The 13403-nt window shown below is 45.1% G+C and overlaps 1 long non-coding RNA gene across 4 annotated transcripts in view; it reads right to left on the bottom strand.

Moving 5' to 3' along the window:
• Nucleotides 1–13403, bottom strand: part of LOC140427279 (uncharacterized) — a 133134-nt gene that overhangs the window by 38528 nt on the left and 81203 nt on the right. For 3 of the 4 annotated variants that reach the window (XR_011948431.1, XR_011948430.1, XR_011948433.1), the window contains one exon: nt 8339–8498. The exons of the other annotated variant lie outside the window; for it this stretch is intronic. This is a non-coding gene — a long non-coding RNA (uncharacterized lncRNA). The remainder of the gene's footprint in view (nt 1–8338; nt 8499–13403) is intronic. 4 annotated transcript variants of the gene reach the window in all.

A 13403-nucleotide genomic window follows, 5' to 3' on the forward strand; every position in this document is an offset into this window, starting at 1 on the left:
GTCAAGGGCAGTAGTGGGAAGTTGCGCTTGGAATCTGACGAGATAGGAGAGGTGCTAAATGAATATTTTTCGTCAGTTTTCACACAAGAAAAAGATAATGTTGTCGAGGAGAATACTGAGATTCAGGCTACTAGACTAGAGAAGGGCTTGAGGTTCATAATGAGGAGGTGTGAGCAATTCTGGAAAGTGTGAAAATAGATAAGTCCCCTGGGCCGGATGGGATTTATCCTAGGATTTTCTGGGAAGCTAGGGAGGAAATTGCTGAGCCTTTGGCTTTGATCTTTAAGTCATCTTTGTCTACAGAAATAGTGCCAGAAGACTGGAGGATAGCAAATGTTGTTCCCTTGTTCAAGAAGGGGAGTAGAGGCAACCCCGGTAACTATAGACCAGTGAGCCTTACTTCTGTTGTGGGAAAAATCTTGGAAAGGTTTATAAGAGATAGGATGTATAATCATCTGGAAAGGAATAATTTGATTAGAGATAGTCAACATAGTTTTGTGAAGGGTAGGTCGTGCCTCACAAACCTTATTGAGTTCTTTGAGTAGGTGACCAAACAGGTGGATGAGGGTAAAGCAGTTGGTGTGGTGTATATGGATTTCAGTAAACATTTGATAATGTTCCCCACGGTAGGCTACTGCAGAAAATACGGAGGCATGGGATTCAGGGTCATTTAGCAGTTTGGATCAGGAATTGGCTAGCTGGAAGAAGACACAGGGTGGTGGTTGATGGGAAATGTTCAGACTGGAGTTCAGTTACTAGTGGTGTACTACAAGGATCTGTTTTGGGGCCACTGCTGTTTGTCATTTTTATAAATGACCTGGAGGAGGGCGTAGAAGGATGGGTGAGTAAATTTGCAGATGACACTAAAGTCGGTGGAGTTGTGGACAGTGCGGAAGGATGTTACAAGTTACAGAGGGACATAGATAAGCTGCAGCGCTGGGCTGAGAGGTGGCAAATGGAGTTTAATGCAGAAAAGTGTGAGGTGATTCATTTTGGAAGGAATAACACAGGAAGACAGAGTACTGGGCTAATAGTAAGATTCTTGGCAGTGTGGATGAGCAGAAAGATCTCGGTGTCCATGTACATAGATCCCTGAAAGTTGCCACCCAGGTTGAGCGTGTTGTTAAGAAGGCGTACGGTGTGTTAGCTTTTATTGGTAGAGGGATTGAGTTTCGGAGCCATGAGGTCATGTTGCAGCTGTACAAAACTCTGGTGCGGCTTCATTTGGAGTATTGCGTGCAATTCTGGTCGCCGCATTATAGGAAGGATGTGGAAGCATTGGAAAGGGTCAGAGGAGATTTACCAGAATGTTGCCTGGTATGGAGGGAAAATCTTAGGAGGAAAGGCTGAGGGACTTGAGGCTGTTTTCGTTCGAGAGAAGAACGTTAAGAGGTGACTTAATTGAGGCATACAAGATGATTAGAGGATTGGATAGGGTGGACAGTGAGAGCCTTTTTCCTCAGATGGTGATGTCTAGCACGAGGGGACATAGCTTTAAATTGAGGGGAGATAGATATAGGACAGATGTCAGAGGTAGGTTCTTTACTCAGAGAGTAGTAAGGGTGTGGAATGTCCTGCCTGCAACAGTAGTGGACTCGCCAACACTAACGGCATTCAAATGGTCATTGGATAGACATATGGACAATAAGGGAATAGTGTAGATGGGCTTTAGAGTGGTTTCACAGGTCGGCGCAACATCGAGGGCCGAAGGGCCTGTACTGCGCTGTAATGTTCTATGTTCTATGTTCTATGTTCTATGTTCTATGTTCTATGTTCTATGTTCTAAGCTCCAGCTGCCCACTCCTCTCATACAGTATATAGTCCACCCCTTCAGCCCACACACAATGCTTGGAGTCCCTAAATTCATCTAGAATTAACATGTAATTGCAAGACCCTGCCCATTTAATTACCTTTACTACATCACCATAATGCTTTATTTCATGTTCATGATAATGAATGGTACATCTCTGCCAAATGATTACAGAAGTATGAAAGTGACTGATTCCAGGACTTCTAAAACCACGCTGCTTTGAGGAAACATTAATACTCTGAGGAATAAAATTTATACTTTGCACAGTGGTTCTTATCAAGAAATGTCAAAGTATTAAGGGCGCTATTCTCCCCCCCCACGCCGGGTGGGAGAATTGCCGGGGCGCCGTGCGAATCGCGCCACGCTGCCCCGACCCCCGCATGCGATTCTACCACCCCCCGGAAACCAGCGGCGCGCGATTTGCACCGGGCTGCTCGGAGAACTGGCAAGTGGCGATTCTCCGGCCCGGATGGGCCGAGCGGCTGCTACGATACGACAGGTTCCCGACTGTGCCGTCCACCCCTGGTCGCTGCCGATCGGGGCCCACCAATCGGCGGGCCGGCCTCCCCCCCCCCCCCCCCCCGGGCCTACCTCTTTCCGCGTGCGGCCCCAGAACACCGGCGCCATGTTGGTGAGGGGCCGGCGTGCGTAAGACGTTCCCCGCGCATGCGCAGGATGGCGCGGCCAAACTGCGCATGTGCAGGATTGGGCTGCCCCAACTGCGTATGCGCGGGTTGGCGCGGCGCCCATTTGGCGGCGCCGTGCTGGCCCCCTATGGGGGCCAGAATAGGTCATGCCCGGGCCCTGTTCGCGCCGTCGTGAAACGCGACGGCGTTCACGACGGCGCGAATACTTGGCCTCCATATCAGAGAATCGCCCCCTAAATATTCTTGCAGTTTTCATGCATAAGTACATCAAATGATAAACCTGCAAGTAGACCAAGAGTGAAGTTGACTAGCATCCCCATGGCATGTTTCTCGGCTGCGGGAGGTGGCCCGCCATTGGTGGCGGGGGTATCTTCTTGTCCTATTGAATCCCATTGGATCTACCCCACCCTGCCGGGAAACCCGTGGCAGGAGTGTGCCATTGGCAAGACTGGAAGATCCCGCTGGTCTGAACAGCCAGAAGATCTTGCTGCTAATTTTTATTCTCCCTCCCCGTCATAATATCCACTCATGTATATAATGAGATGCAAACAGGCAGTGATTGACACACAGGATGACCAGTAAGCACACAACACAGTGCAGCCAATCACCAGACAGGACACTACCACTATAAAGCCAGAGGGCACTAGGTTTCCCGCTCTCTCGGGACCCAGTTACTGAGACAGTCAGAGTCCACGAGCTAGCAAGTGCAAACACCATGCGGTAGCTTGTAAGTCTGGTCAAGCTACTAAAAGGTCTCCAGTATAGTGTCGACCCACAGCTGAATATGTATATCAGTTCTAACGCTGAATGAAAGTGTTGGATCTTCTCCAGTGTTAGACGTCTGTTTCTAGCTTCCCTGCATCGAGTGCAGTCCACATCGAACCTACCTGCCTAACACATCATCCCCCACCAACATTCCAAGATTGAAGCGGTAGCACAATAAAAATGGTGGCACAAAAATGGGAATGTTTGGGCCGCCCTTCAATCTCTACCCCCAAACGGGCAGGCTGCGCTGTGTCTGCCTCTTGATAATGGAGGCAATCACTTCAGAACTAGCTGCAAGATATGAATATTTTAGGCCAGAATATTTATTTCAACCATTTCAGTTCTTTTTCTGAATTCTCCAAAGTTGTTTATGCTTGCCTCACTGCTAAAGCGACATCAAACTGCATTCTTGCGCACATCGATTTTTATTTGCAAACACACCACGAAGCAATAATCCAAAACAGCAATCTTATCCTCTCATGGTCACTTTCTCAATTTTTCACTTCCCTCTCACTCTCTCCCTTGCCCCCTCTTTAACCCCCTTTCTCCACGATTATTGTTTTATTCATTGTTTCTTGTAGGCGGAAGGAAGCAATGACCTGGTGTAATATATCACAGCAGAATGTCAAAACCGCACTGCCTTAATCATATTTATTCCAAACCATTCTGCCATAAGACCAAAGATTTGATTAAATTCTAGTCTCCCTCTGATCACAGCAGTTTTCTCATTAGACTCAATTACATCATAAGTATCTCTTAAGATAAGTTATTCAAAAATTACTCTTAAGATAAGTAAGATGTTTGTTATATATCGAGTGACTCTAACAAAGACGACAGACCAAATGACTAGTTCACATATTTTATTATGCCATTGCGCACTGCGCATGCGCGTAATGTCTTAATGCATCACACAGTCTCCCTTTTCTAAAAGAAAAGTATTTTTATTTCTCTTCAATAAACAATTGCTACTTTCCCTAATTGCACAATGTCAACAGTGAGATGCATAAAAGCAAATCGTTAATGATAACTAAGGGCTGTTTAGCACAGGGCTAAATCGCTGGCTTTGAAAGCAGACCAAGGCAGGCCAGCAACAGGTTCAATTCCCGTACCAACCTCCCCGAACAGGTGCCGGAATGTGGCGACTAGGGGCTTTTCACAGTAACTTCATTTGAAGCCTACTTGTGACAATAAGCGATTTTCATTCATTCATTTCATATGCAAACTTGGCATAATTATAGCTGGTTTTTTTGAACAACATCTACAAATCAAGATTAGTCATTGAATTACAAGGACTTGATATCCTTACAGGTTTGGTGCAGAGACAGGTCTTGGACTCTTTAGTTTTGGTTCAGTACTCAAAGAAGATCCGAGCCATTGTGAGTCTGCCGCAATACCGCTGCTAGCGGGGTCGGAGAATTTGGTGCTTAGCCAAATCTCCCATTCACTGCAGTGGGAACGGAGAATCTCACTGTTGTGAAGGAATGAAAAATCAAAGTCCCTGGGCTGGATTCTCCGCACCCCAACGGAGAAATCGCGGAGAATCCTTTTTCCCACACGAAATCGGGACCGGCGCCGGTTCCGCGATTCTCCACCCCCCCTGAAACTCTGGTGAGTATCCACCGCCTCAGGCCATTGCCTGAGGCCTGTCCCACTGTACTCCATCCCCAACCGGCCGCAGTCCCGACGGCAAATTTCTAATGTGGTCCTGCCTTTCGGGAAACTTGCGAGGCGGCTGGGGACTCAGTCCGTAGCCGCCACAGTCGGGGGCGGGCCAATCAGACAGTAGGGGGGGACCTCATTCGGGACTGGGGTTTCTTTGTGCGGGTGGTCCGGGTTGGGCGAGCGGCCGATCGGGGGCACTATTTTGGTGGCCCAGGTCCACATGCGCATGCGCGCTTCTGACCCGTAAGTGGGGGGGCCGTTTCGGCAGCTGGATCTGTGAGCTCCACGACAGCTGTCTGCGAGCCCCCTGCAAGATGGTGAACCTGTGGCCTGTTGACGCCAGTGTTCCTGGTGTAAAAGACCACAGTTTTCACACCGACGTGGGGACGTAGTCCCGAAAACAGAGAATCCAGCCCCCTATTTCTTTCTGAGAAATTGATGCTTCAAACACTGGAGTTTGAATTGCTTTGCACTCTAGCTTGAGCTCATGACCAAGTGAATCATACTTACCACTCGCCGTGGGTTCAGTTACCAGAGGGCATAGATTTTAGATGATTGGTGGAAGGATTGGGTGGCACAGTAGCACAGTGATTAACTCCGTTGCTTCACAGTGCCAGGGTCCCTGGTTCAATTCCTGGCTTGGGTCACTGCCTGTGCGGAGTCTGCACGTTCTCCCCGTGTCTGCGTGGGTTTCCTCCGGGTGCTCCAGTTTCTTCCCACAAGTCCCAGAAGATGTGCTGTTAGGTAATTTGGACATTCTGAATTCTCCCTTAGTGTACCCGAACAGGCGCCGGAGTATGGCGACTAGGGGATTTTCACAGTAACTTCATTGCAGTGATGGTGTAAGCCTACTTGTGACAATAAAGATTGTTGATTATTGGTCAAAGGGGACATGAGGGACAACATTTCACCCAGAGGGTGGTGGGTGTCTGGAATTCACTGCCTAAGTGGTGGTTGAGGCTGAAATGTTCAACTCATTAAAACAGTGCCTGGATCTAATGGGACTAAGAGCGGCCTCAGCAGGGTGTTCTCCACTGAAATGAAACAGAGTCCTGTTAGATAGCGGGGTCTTTCTCAGCGTTCTGAGTGCCGAGAAACACCCGGCTAAACGTGCCCATCGCGCCCCCAGCCTAAGAGTTATTTACTTTAGGACTTTCGGCAGCTCAGTCTGTGGTGGTACCACCAAGCCACTCTTGGCGATGGACATTGAGGTCCCGCACCCAGAGTACATTCTGTGCCCTTGCCAGCCTCAGTGCTTCCTGCAAATCATGTTCAGCATAGAGGAGTACTGATTTGTCAGCTGGTGGTGTATATGATATCGGCAGAAGACTTCCTTGGCAATGCTTGGCCTGATGCCAGGAGAGTCCAGAGTCGATGTTAAGGACTCTGTGGGTTGTGCCACCACGTTTACTGGTGGCACAGGGCATACCCAGGAATGTGGTGTCTGGGACATTTATCTGTAATGTATAATTCCATGAGTATGACTACGTCAGGCTGTTACTTGACTTGTCTGCGAGACAGCTCTCCCAATTTTGGTACAAACCCCAGATGTTCGTAAGAAGGACTTTGTCGGGTTGACTGGGCTGAATTTGCTGTTCTTGTTTCCGGTGCCTAGATCTATGCTGGGTGGTCCGTCTGGTTTCATTCCTTTTTGCTGACTTTATACCAACTTGATAGAACTGAGTGGCTTGGTTGACCATTTCAGAGGGCATTTAAAGGTCAACCACATTACTGTGGATCAGAACAGGTAAGGACTGCAGATTTCCTTCCCTAGAGGTCATTAGAGAACCAAATGGTAACTTCTGTTTAAGCAGCCAAAACTTGGCGGGTTTGGGGTTTACTGATCTTGTGCTGGGCCAACCTCGCTGGTCCACTTCATTAACTCTTCATTACGCGTCTCCCTCATTTGATTGGGCCTGCGTGTGTAAACTTCCTGTGATCAGGCAGGGTACGAGCTGCAACTAATGGTTCTCAAAGGCTGCAACAGTTATTGTTGTTGCACGCTTCCACTTTTAAAATCTAATTTATGTAGCCTTTAGTCCTCCATTCGCCTCTTATTGTCACTATGGCAAATGGAATATTTCTACATCTATGGATTTCAACCGTTCCCGCACACCCACCCTTGATATCATGGTCCCCCCAAAAAAACATAACCTTCCAGTTCCTCCTGGTACGGTATAGCCTCATTCCTTAAATCCAAGAGTTGCAGAATTGAAAAGATTACTGCCTTAACCATCCACTGAGAGATCTGGCTGCTCCACTTTACAACAATCAACAGTGGTTTCAAGGTCATTATTAGACTTTTAAGTCCCACTGTCTGCCATGGTGCCAATTCGAAACCGGGTCCCCAGAGCATTAGTCTGGGTCTCTGGATTGCTCGTCCAGTGACAATATCACCATGTCACCATGATAGGTTGTTAAATCAGTCGTGCAACACAAATCCTATTATTATGGCTGTCAACAGGCAGTTTATGTCAACAGGCAGAGTGAAATAGCAAGCAGTGACTTCTTTTAAACTGCAGCCATTTCAAATTTCATGGAAAGGAGATTTAAATTCCTTGACAACTTGGCAATTACAATGGGATTTGAGAACCTTGACTGCTCCAATGGGATTCAAATACCTTGACAGTTCTAATGAGTTTATCCACCATTTATTCACATTCATGACAACATTTAACAATCCCAAAGGGTACATAACCTCCCCCAAAAGGCACCTGACCACTCCTGAGCAGCCTGGTCCATGGTCTCTATGGGGTATTTGGATGTGAATTGAAAAAGCTAACATATATATATATATATATATATATGTGTATAAGTATATTTGCAACAAATGACATATGAAACACAGAATGGTGAATAAACAAAGAGATACATGGAGAAAAAAAACAGGACTTGATATCTTGGGGGACTCAAACCATCCCCTCCGAAAATAAATGCATCTCAGACATTTTTCCATCTAAGCCTTTCGTAATGGGTTTAGTAACATTGATCATTTTTTTTTCTTTATTCATACATGGGATGTGGGCGTCGCCATCTGGGTCAGCATTTGTTGCCCATCCCATTAAGCATCAACCACATTCCTGTGGGCCTGGAGTCACATGTAGGCCAGGCAAGGTAAGGATGACAGATTTCCTTCCCTAAAGGACATTATTGAACCAGATGGGTCTTTACAACAGTCGACAATTAAACTTTTAATTCCATATTTTTATTGAATTTGAATTCCTCCATCTGCCCTGGCTGGATTCGAACCCATATCCCCAGAGCATGTCCCCAGAGCATTACTCTGGGTCTCCGGATTACTAGTCCAGTGACAATACTACTACCCCACTACCTCCCCATGTGAGGTATTACCCCAGAAAATAATTCATTTAACATATGGCAAGGGACCCAGTAACAACTAGGTAACCATCATGAACATCAGCACACTTTACATTAACTTTTGACATTATCTTACTTGTTTCATTGATAACATATGCACAACGCAAATCATGAAAGGCTTCAGTTTCGACGCACAATTATAAGTTGTTACCACTTCCAATACTATAACCACTTCCAAAATTGATCAATAATCTGTTCTCCCACAGAGGTACTATAATTCCTGTTTGCCAATAAATCTGCCAAAAGAGAAATCACAAAGAAAATATCAATAATATAAAATCACAGTAGGCTATAATCCATATTTACAAGATGCAGGTTTTCTCCATATCGCTTCTGAATACGGGAAGTTTGTTTTCCAGAGATGCACATATATCCCAGAAAAGTTGATATCCTGCAGCTCCAAATCACCATAAATCTTCAGATGTTTGAATTATTGACAGTAGTACCCTGAAGATACGCACCCTGAAAGATGCATGCACATCCTACAACAACAGTAGTGCCCACTTTCTAAAGAATGATTTAAAATTCTGTTCTTGGATAATATAGTGCCCAAGACTGAAATATCATATGAAGTAATCTTAAAATAATCTAATGCCAAGCTGATAAACTTGGAATATTTAAATGATGCTAATACATAAACTATTACATTTGAAGAGGTAATGCCATTATAAGAAGTGATTATGATCATGGAAGAAGAGATCTAAAAGATGTTAAAATGACAGAAAGGGAGGAGCAAATTGATGAACTAATCAAGCTTAGAACTTCTAGTCTGAATGAATTGCACTAATGCACCTTAAAATATGTTAAGGGAGAGAAGGAAGAGCACTATTACACACTTATAAAAATAATTAGAAACAGAAATAGTGCTAGAGGACTGGCGGACAGTTAATGTAGTTCATATATTTTAAAAGGGAGATAGAACAAGCCCAAGAAAATGTATGCATATAATTCATTTAACATATGACAAATCATTGCCATTTATAATTTTTTTAACTGGATTTTGGATGAACCTATGCCTGACTGTGACGTAAGGCCATACAAAACCACTTGGCCGTTTCAGGAAAACTCACACCTCGTTATCTCTGAGGATCCATTAACGATCACCTGGGGACTGCACAGCTCGACTTCAAAGATAGCTGTAAAAAGTATATTTGCATTTGATAACACAGGCTTGCCAGAAGGAGCCTGGTGCAGATAAAAGGCCCCTCAACATCCCTTTCAACTCATTATGGCTGGGATGTTTAGCACTCTTTGGGCCCCTGAAGAATTCCTGATGACAGATACACATCCTTTGTTGAAGATCTGGTGGAGAGATGGGGATTCATGTGACCTAGATGTCTGGCTTGTGGAACAAGTAATATTGCCTTGCTAAACCGTATAGCTCAGTCTGCTCTTTAACATCTGATGATCAGCCACACAGTGAGGTGCTCTTCCAGGTTGAACACCTGACCCCATCTACAATGTGTCTGTTGGAAGTTCTGTGCCATCGCCTACAAGATTGATTCATCGCTGCATGCCTATCGCACCTTATGAAGCTACACCGCCGGAAAAGTGAATCCAACATTGGTTTTCAACCCACCAACCCGCCTTAAGGAATTCCTTATTGGGTTTGGATGCAACACTCTGGAACTCAAGTGAACTAACAATTATTTTCTCCATGGTCTCTGTACAGTAAAACTTCATTTTCTCTATCCCTCTCTTTATGGTCTGAGTGTGGAGGTGATATAATGAACCTCTTTCCCACATTGTGTGTGTGTGTTCAAATAAACTAACCCTTTGAGTTCATCTTATCTTGAGCTTGCTGTGGGGTAATTAATAGTAACTTGATAGCAGAAAAACGGAGGGCTTGGGAAAATAACCCACTGCTTATAAAGAGGGAAGCAAATCAAAACACCTTTCTATTTATGGATGGGCGATGAGAGGAGAAATTAGTGCTGTATAAATTAACTCCCCCCCCCCCCCCCCCCCCAGTCCATAGCAGCGAAAACATCTAGAAACTGAAAATAACAAAGAATGGTCGGCATGAACTCCAAAAGGGGCCAGCCTTATTTGATAATTTTATGAAATAATTGAAAGGATAGATAAGGTAGAACTATGACTAATACCAGTGGAGTCAAGGGACAAGTAGCAGAAAGATAGGAAGCAGACTACAAAACACAAAACCGAGAATTATAAAGGTAGTTGCTCTTATGTGAAGCAGAAGTGGCGTTCCACAAGGATTGGTGTTGGGAGCACTACTATTGACAATTTATATAAATAATTTAGATTTGGGAATGAGAAATACAATTTCAAAATTTGCAGATTACAGCAAATTACAGTGTAGGAAAGGAATATTGTGACCTAGTACAGGAAAATATTTGTAAACTTGCAGAATGGACATGTTATTGGCTAATTAACTTCAATGTAGATAAGTATGAGGTAGTATATTTTGGTCGAAGGAAAAAGAGACCACATACTCCTTGGAAAATAAGTGCCTAAATGGGGCACAGGAACAGAAGGATGTTCAAATCACTAAAAGTTACCAAAATAAAGATTAATGTGATCATGTTAAAAAGTAAGTAAAGCACTGTGGTTAATTTCTAGAGGGATAGAATTGAACAGCAGAGAAGTTATGTTGAGCATTGTTATATCTCTGAGTTTGGATTCTTACAAACACGATGAGAGGGTTGCTGGTATTGACTCCAGATCCACAGCAATATGGTTGACTCTTAAATGCCTCGTCAAAGGACACTCAGTTGATGTGCAATCAGGGTGGAGAATAAATGATGTCCCAGCCACCAATGCCCACATCTCTGTGGGCATTTAGCACATTTAGGACCGGGGCTGTTTAGCACAGGGCTAAATCGCTGGCTTTGAAAGCAGACCAAGGCAGGCCAGCAGCACGGTTCAATTCCCGTAACAGCCTCCCCGAACAGGCGCCGGAATGTGGCGACTAGGGGCTTTTCACAGTAACTTCATTTGAAGCCTACTTGTGACAATAAGCGATTTTCATTCATTTCATACAGAACTATGAACTAGTTTGAAAGGATAGCCATAGAGAAGATGTTTCCATTTGTGTGCCGGATCAGAACCATGCACTATAAATATGAGATAGTCATTGGTAAATTGAACAGGGAATTCAGGAGAAATGTATTTACCCAGAAATTATTTGCAATGTTAAACTTGAAAGCACAATGAATATTGAAAGATATTGGGCGGGATTCTCCGACTCCCTGCATGCGCAGGAAACACGCCGGCTGTTCTGCGCATGCGCCAACTTGCGCAGGCCCACGACGGCCCTTTGGCACCGGTTGGCATGGCGCCAACCCCACCAGCGCCGGCCTAGCTCCCGGAAGTGCAGAGGGTTCCGCAACTTCCAGGCGGCTCGACCCCGGAGTGGTTCGCGCCGCTCTTGGCGCAGGCGTCGGGCCGCCCAGCCAATTGCGGGAGAATCCCAGCCAATAGCTTGAATGTATTTAAGAGGAAACTAGATAAACACATGAGAGAGAATACAATAGATAGTTATATTCATGGAGTTAGAAGAGTGTGAGGAGAGTCATGTATGGAATAAAGGCTGGCATAGACTAACTGGGAAAATGCTGTAAATACTGTATCATAATTAAACTGTCACCTAGTTACCGCCTCTTAATAACCTCAATCTTTAATATTATAGTTTTCAGTGTGAGATGCCTGAATGTAATTGGAAAGCAGGTGATGTAACGGAAAATGTGTTTGCTCAAAGACAAAGTATAAGAAGCAATCCATCCTCAAAGGTCAAAGCCATATTGTATGTGCCTTTGACTGTTCCCTAGGAAACCAACTCTCGCTAAACAAACTGAATCTTTTGTGGCAGCATGTATTGTGACTTAGTTTCATCACTGTCATTCAATTCTTTTTTTTGCCTCAATATCACATAAACCTTTGAATTTTTCTAAAATATATTGCATAAAGGAGGAGAATCAGGCACAGAACAAGTACAAAGCAAAGTTATGCTGGCATTTGTCAAATGTATGTGACAATTAAATTTAGTTCTGATGCTCAAGATATGGAAAGTAGTTTTCAGTCATTTGGCGGAGTAAGTCTATCAGTATTGCTCCTGGTGAATGGAGAGTGGGTATTATCCTGTGAAATAGGACTTAAACAACTCAGATCTTGTACAGAACACACATCTCTAAAATGGAAGCAATTTGTAGGAGGAAAGCAGTAGTGTGCAATGTTACCTGCCAGCTGAAACCCTCCAATGGTGTTACTACAGCCTTCCAGGAGCATACAGCCAGGCATATAGCTGGCAGGGGGCAGCTGTAATATCGGCTGCTATGTGGCAGCACCGCACATCCTGTATCCACGCCCCTGCTGGTAATTTACTGCGGCAGCGGAGGAGTCAGGTGTCATTGGGCCATTGAGGCCTTAAGTTACCAATTAATGGCCATTTCAGGGCCTCCTCCCACTGCAATTTTGCCAGCAGTGGGAGGTGTCATAAGAACACAGGAACCGGAGTAGAGTAGGCCATTCAGCCCTTCAATCCTGCTCCACCCTACAATGGCCATGATGTTTAAGAATATCGTGGGAAAAGCCGGCAGTGGAGCCAGTGCTTTTCCCTCATGTGTTGCCACTTAGTCAAAAATATAATTTTTCAAAATATAATAAATATTCACCACCCACCGAGTGAGGAAATTCCTCCTCATCTCAGTCCTAAATGGCTTGCTCCTTTTTCTGGGACTGGGACTCCTGTGGTTCAAAGCCACTACCTTCCCCACCTCTCCCCGACCCCCCCACCTCCAGCCATGGAAAACATTCTCCCTGCATCTGCCCTGACTAACCCATTAACAATTTCGAAACTTTCAATGAGATCACCTCACATTCTTCTAAACCATAAAGAATACAGGCTCAGTCTCCTCAATCTGTCTTCATAGGACCCATGGGTTACTGGTGGTACTGGTCACTCATAATGGGACCCTGTCCACTAGTGAGGAATTCCAATCATTTATGCGTGTCAAGGCATATCGAACACGTGGATCACCTCAAGTTCAGGGAACCTGCCTCGGAGGAAACTACGCCAGGCACAGCAGTGCCTCCACCACCATACAGTCAAGAGGCACAACCCACCGGGGGCCAGCATCAGGACTGAAAGGACGACGATGACTTAGCCTCGGGCATGGACA

The sequence above is a fragment of the Scyliorhinus torazame genome, chromosome 7, assembly GCF_047496885.1.
Source record: "Scyliorhinus torazame isolate Kashiwa2021f chromosome 7, sScyTor2.1, whole genome shotgun sequence".
In the NCBI taxonomy this organism is placed as follows: Eukaryota; Metazoa; Chordata; class Chondrichthyes; order Carcharhiniformes; family Scyliorhinidae; genus Scyliorhinus; species Scyliorhinus torazame.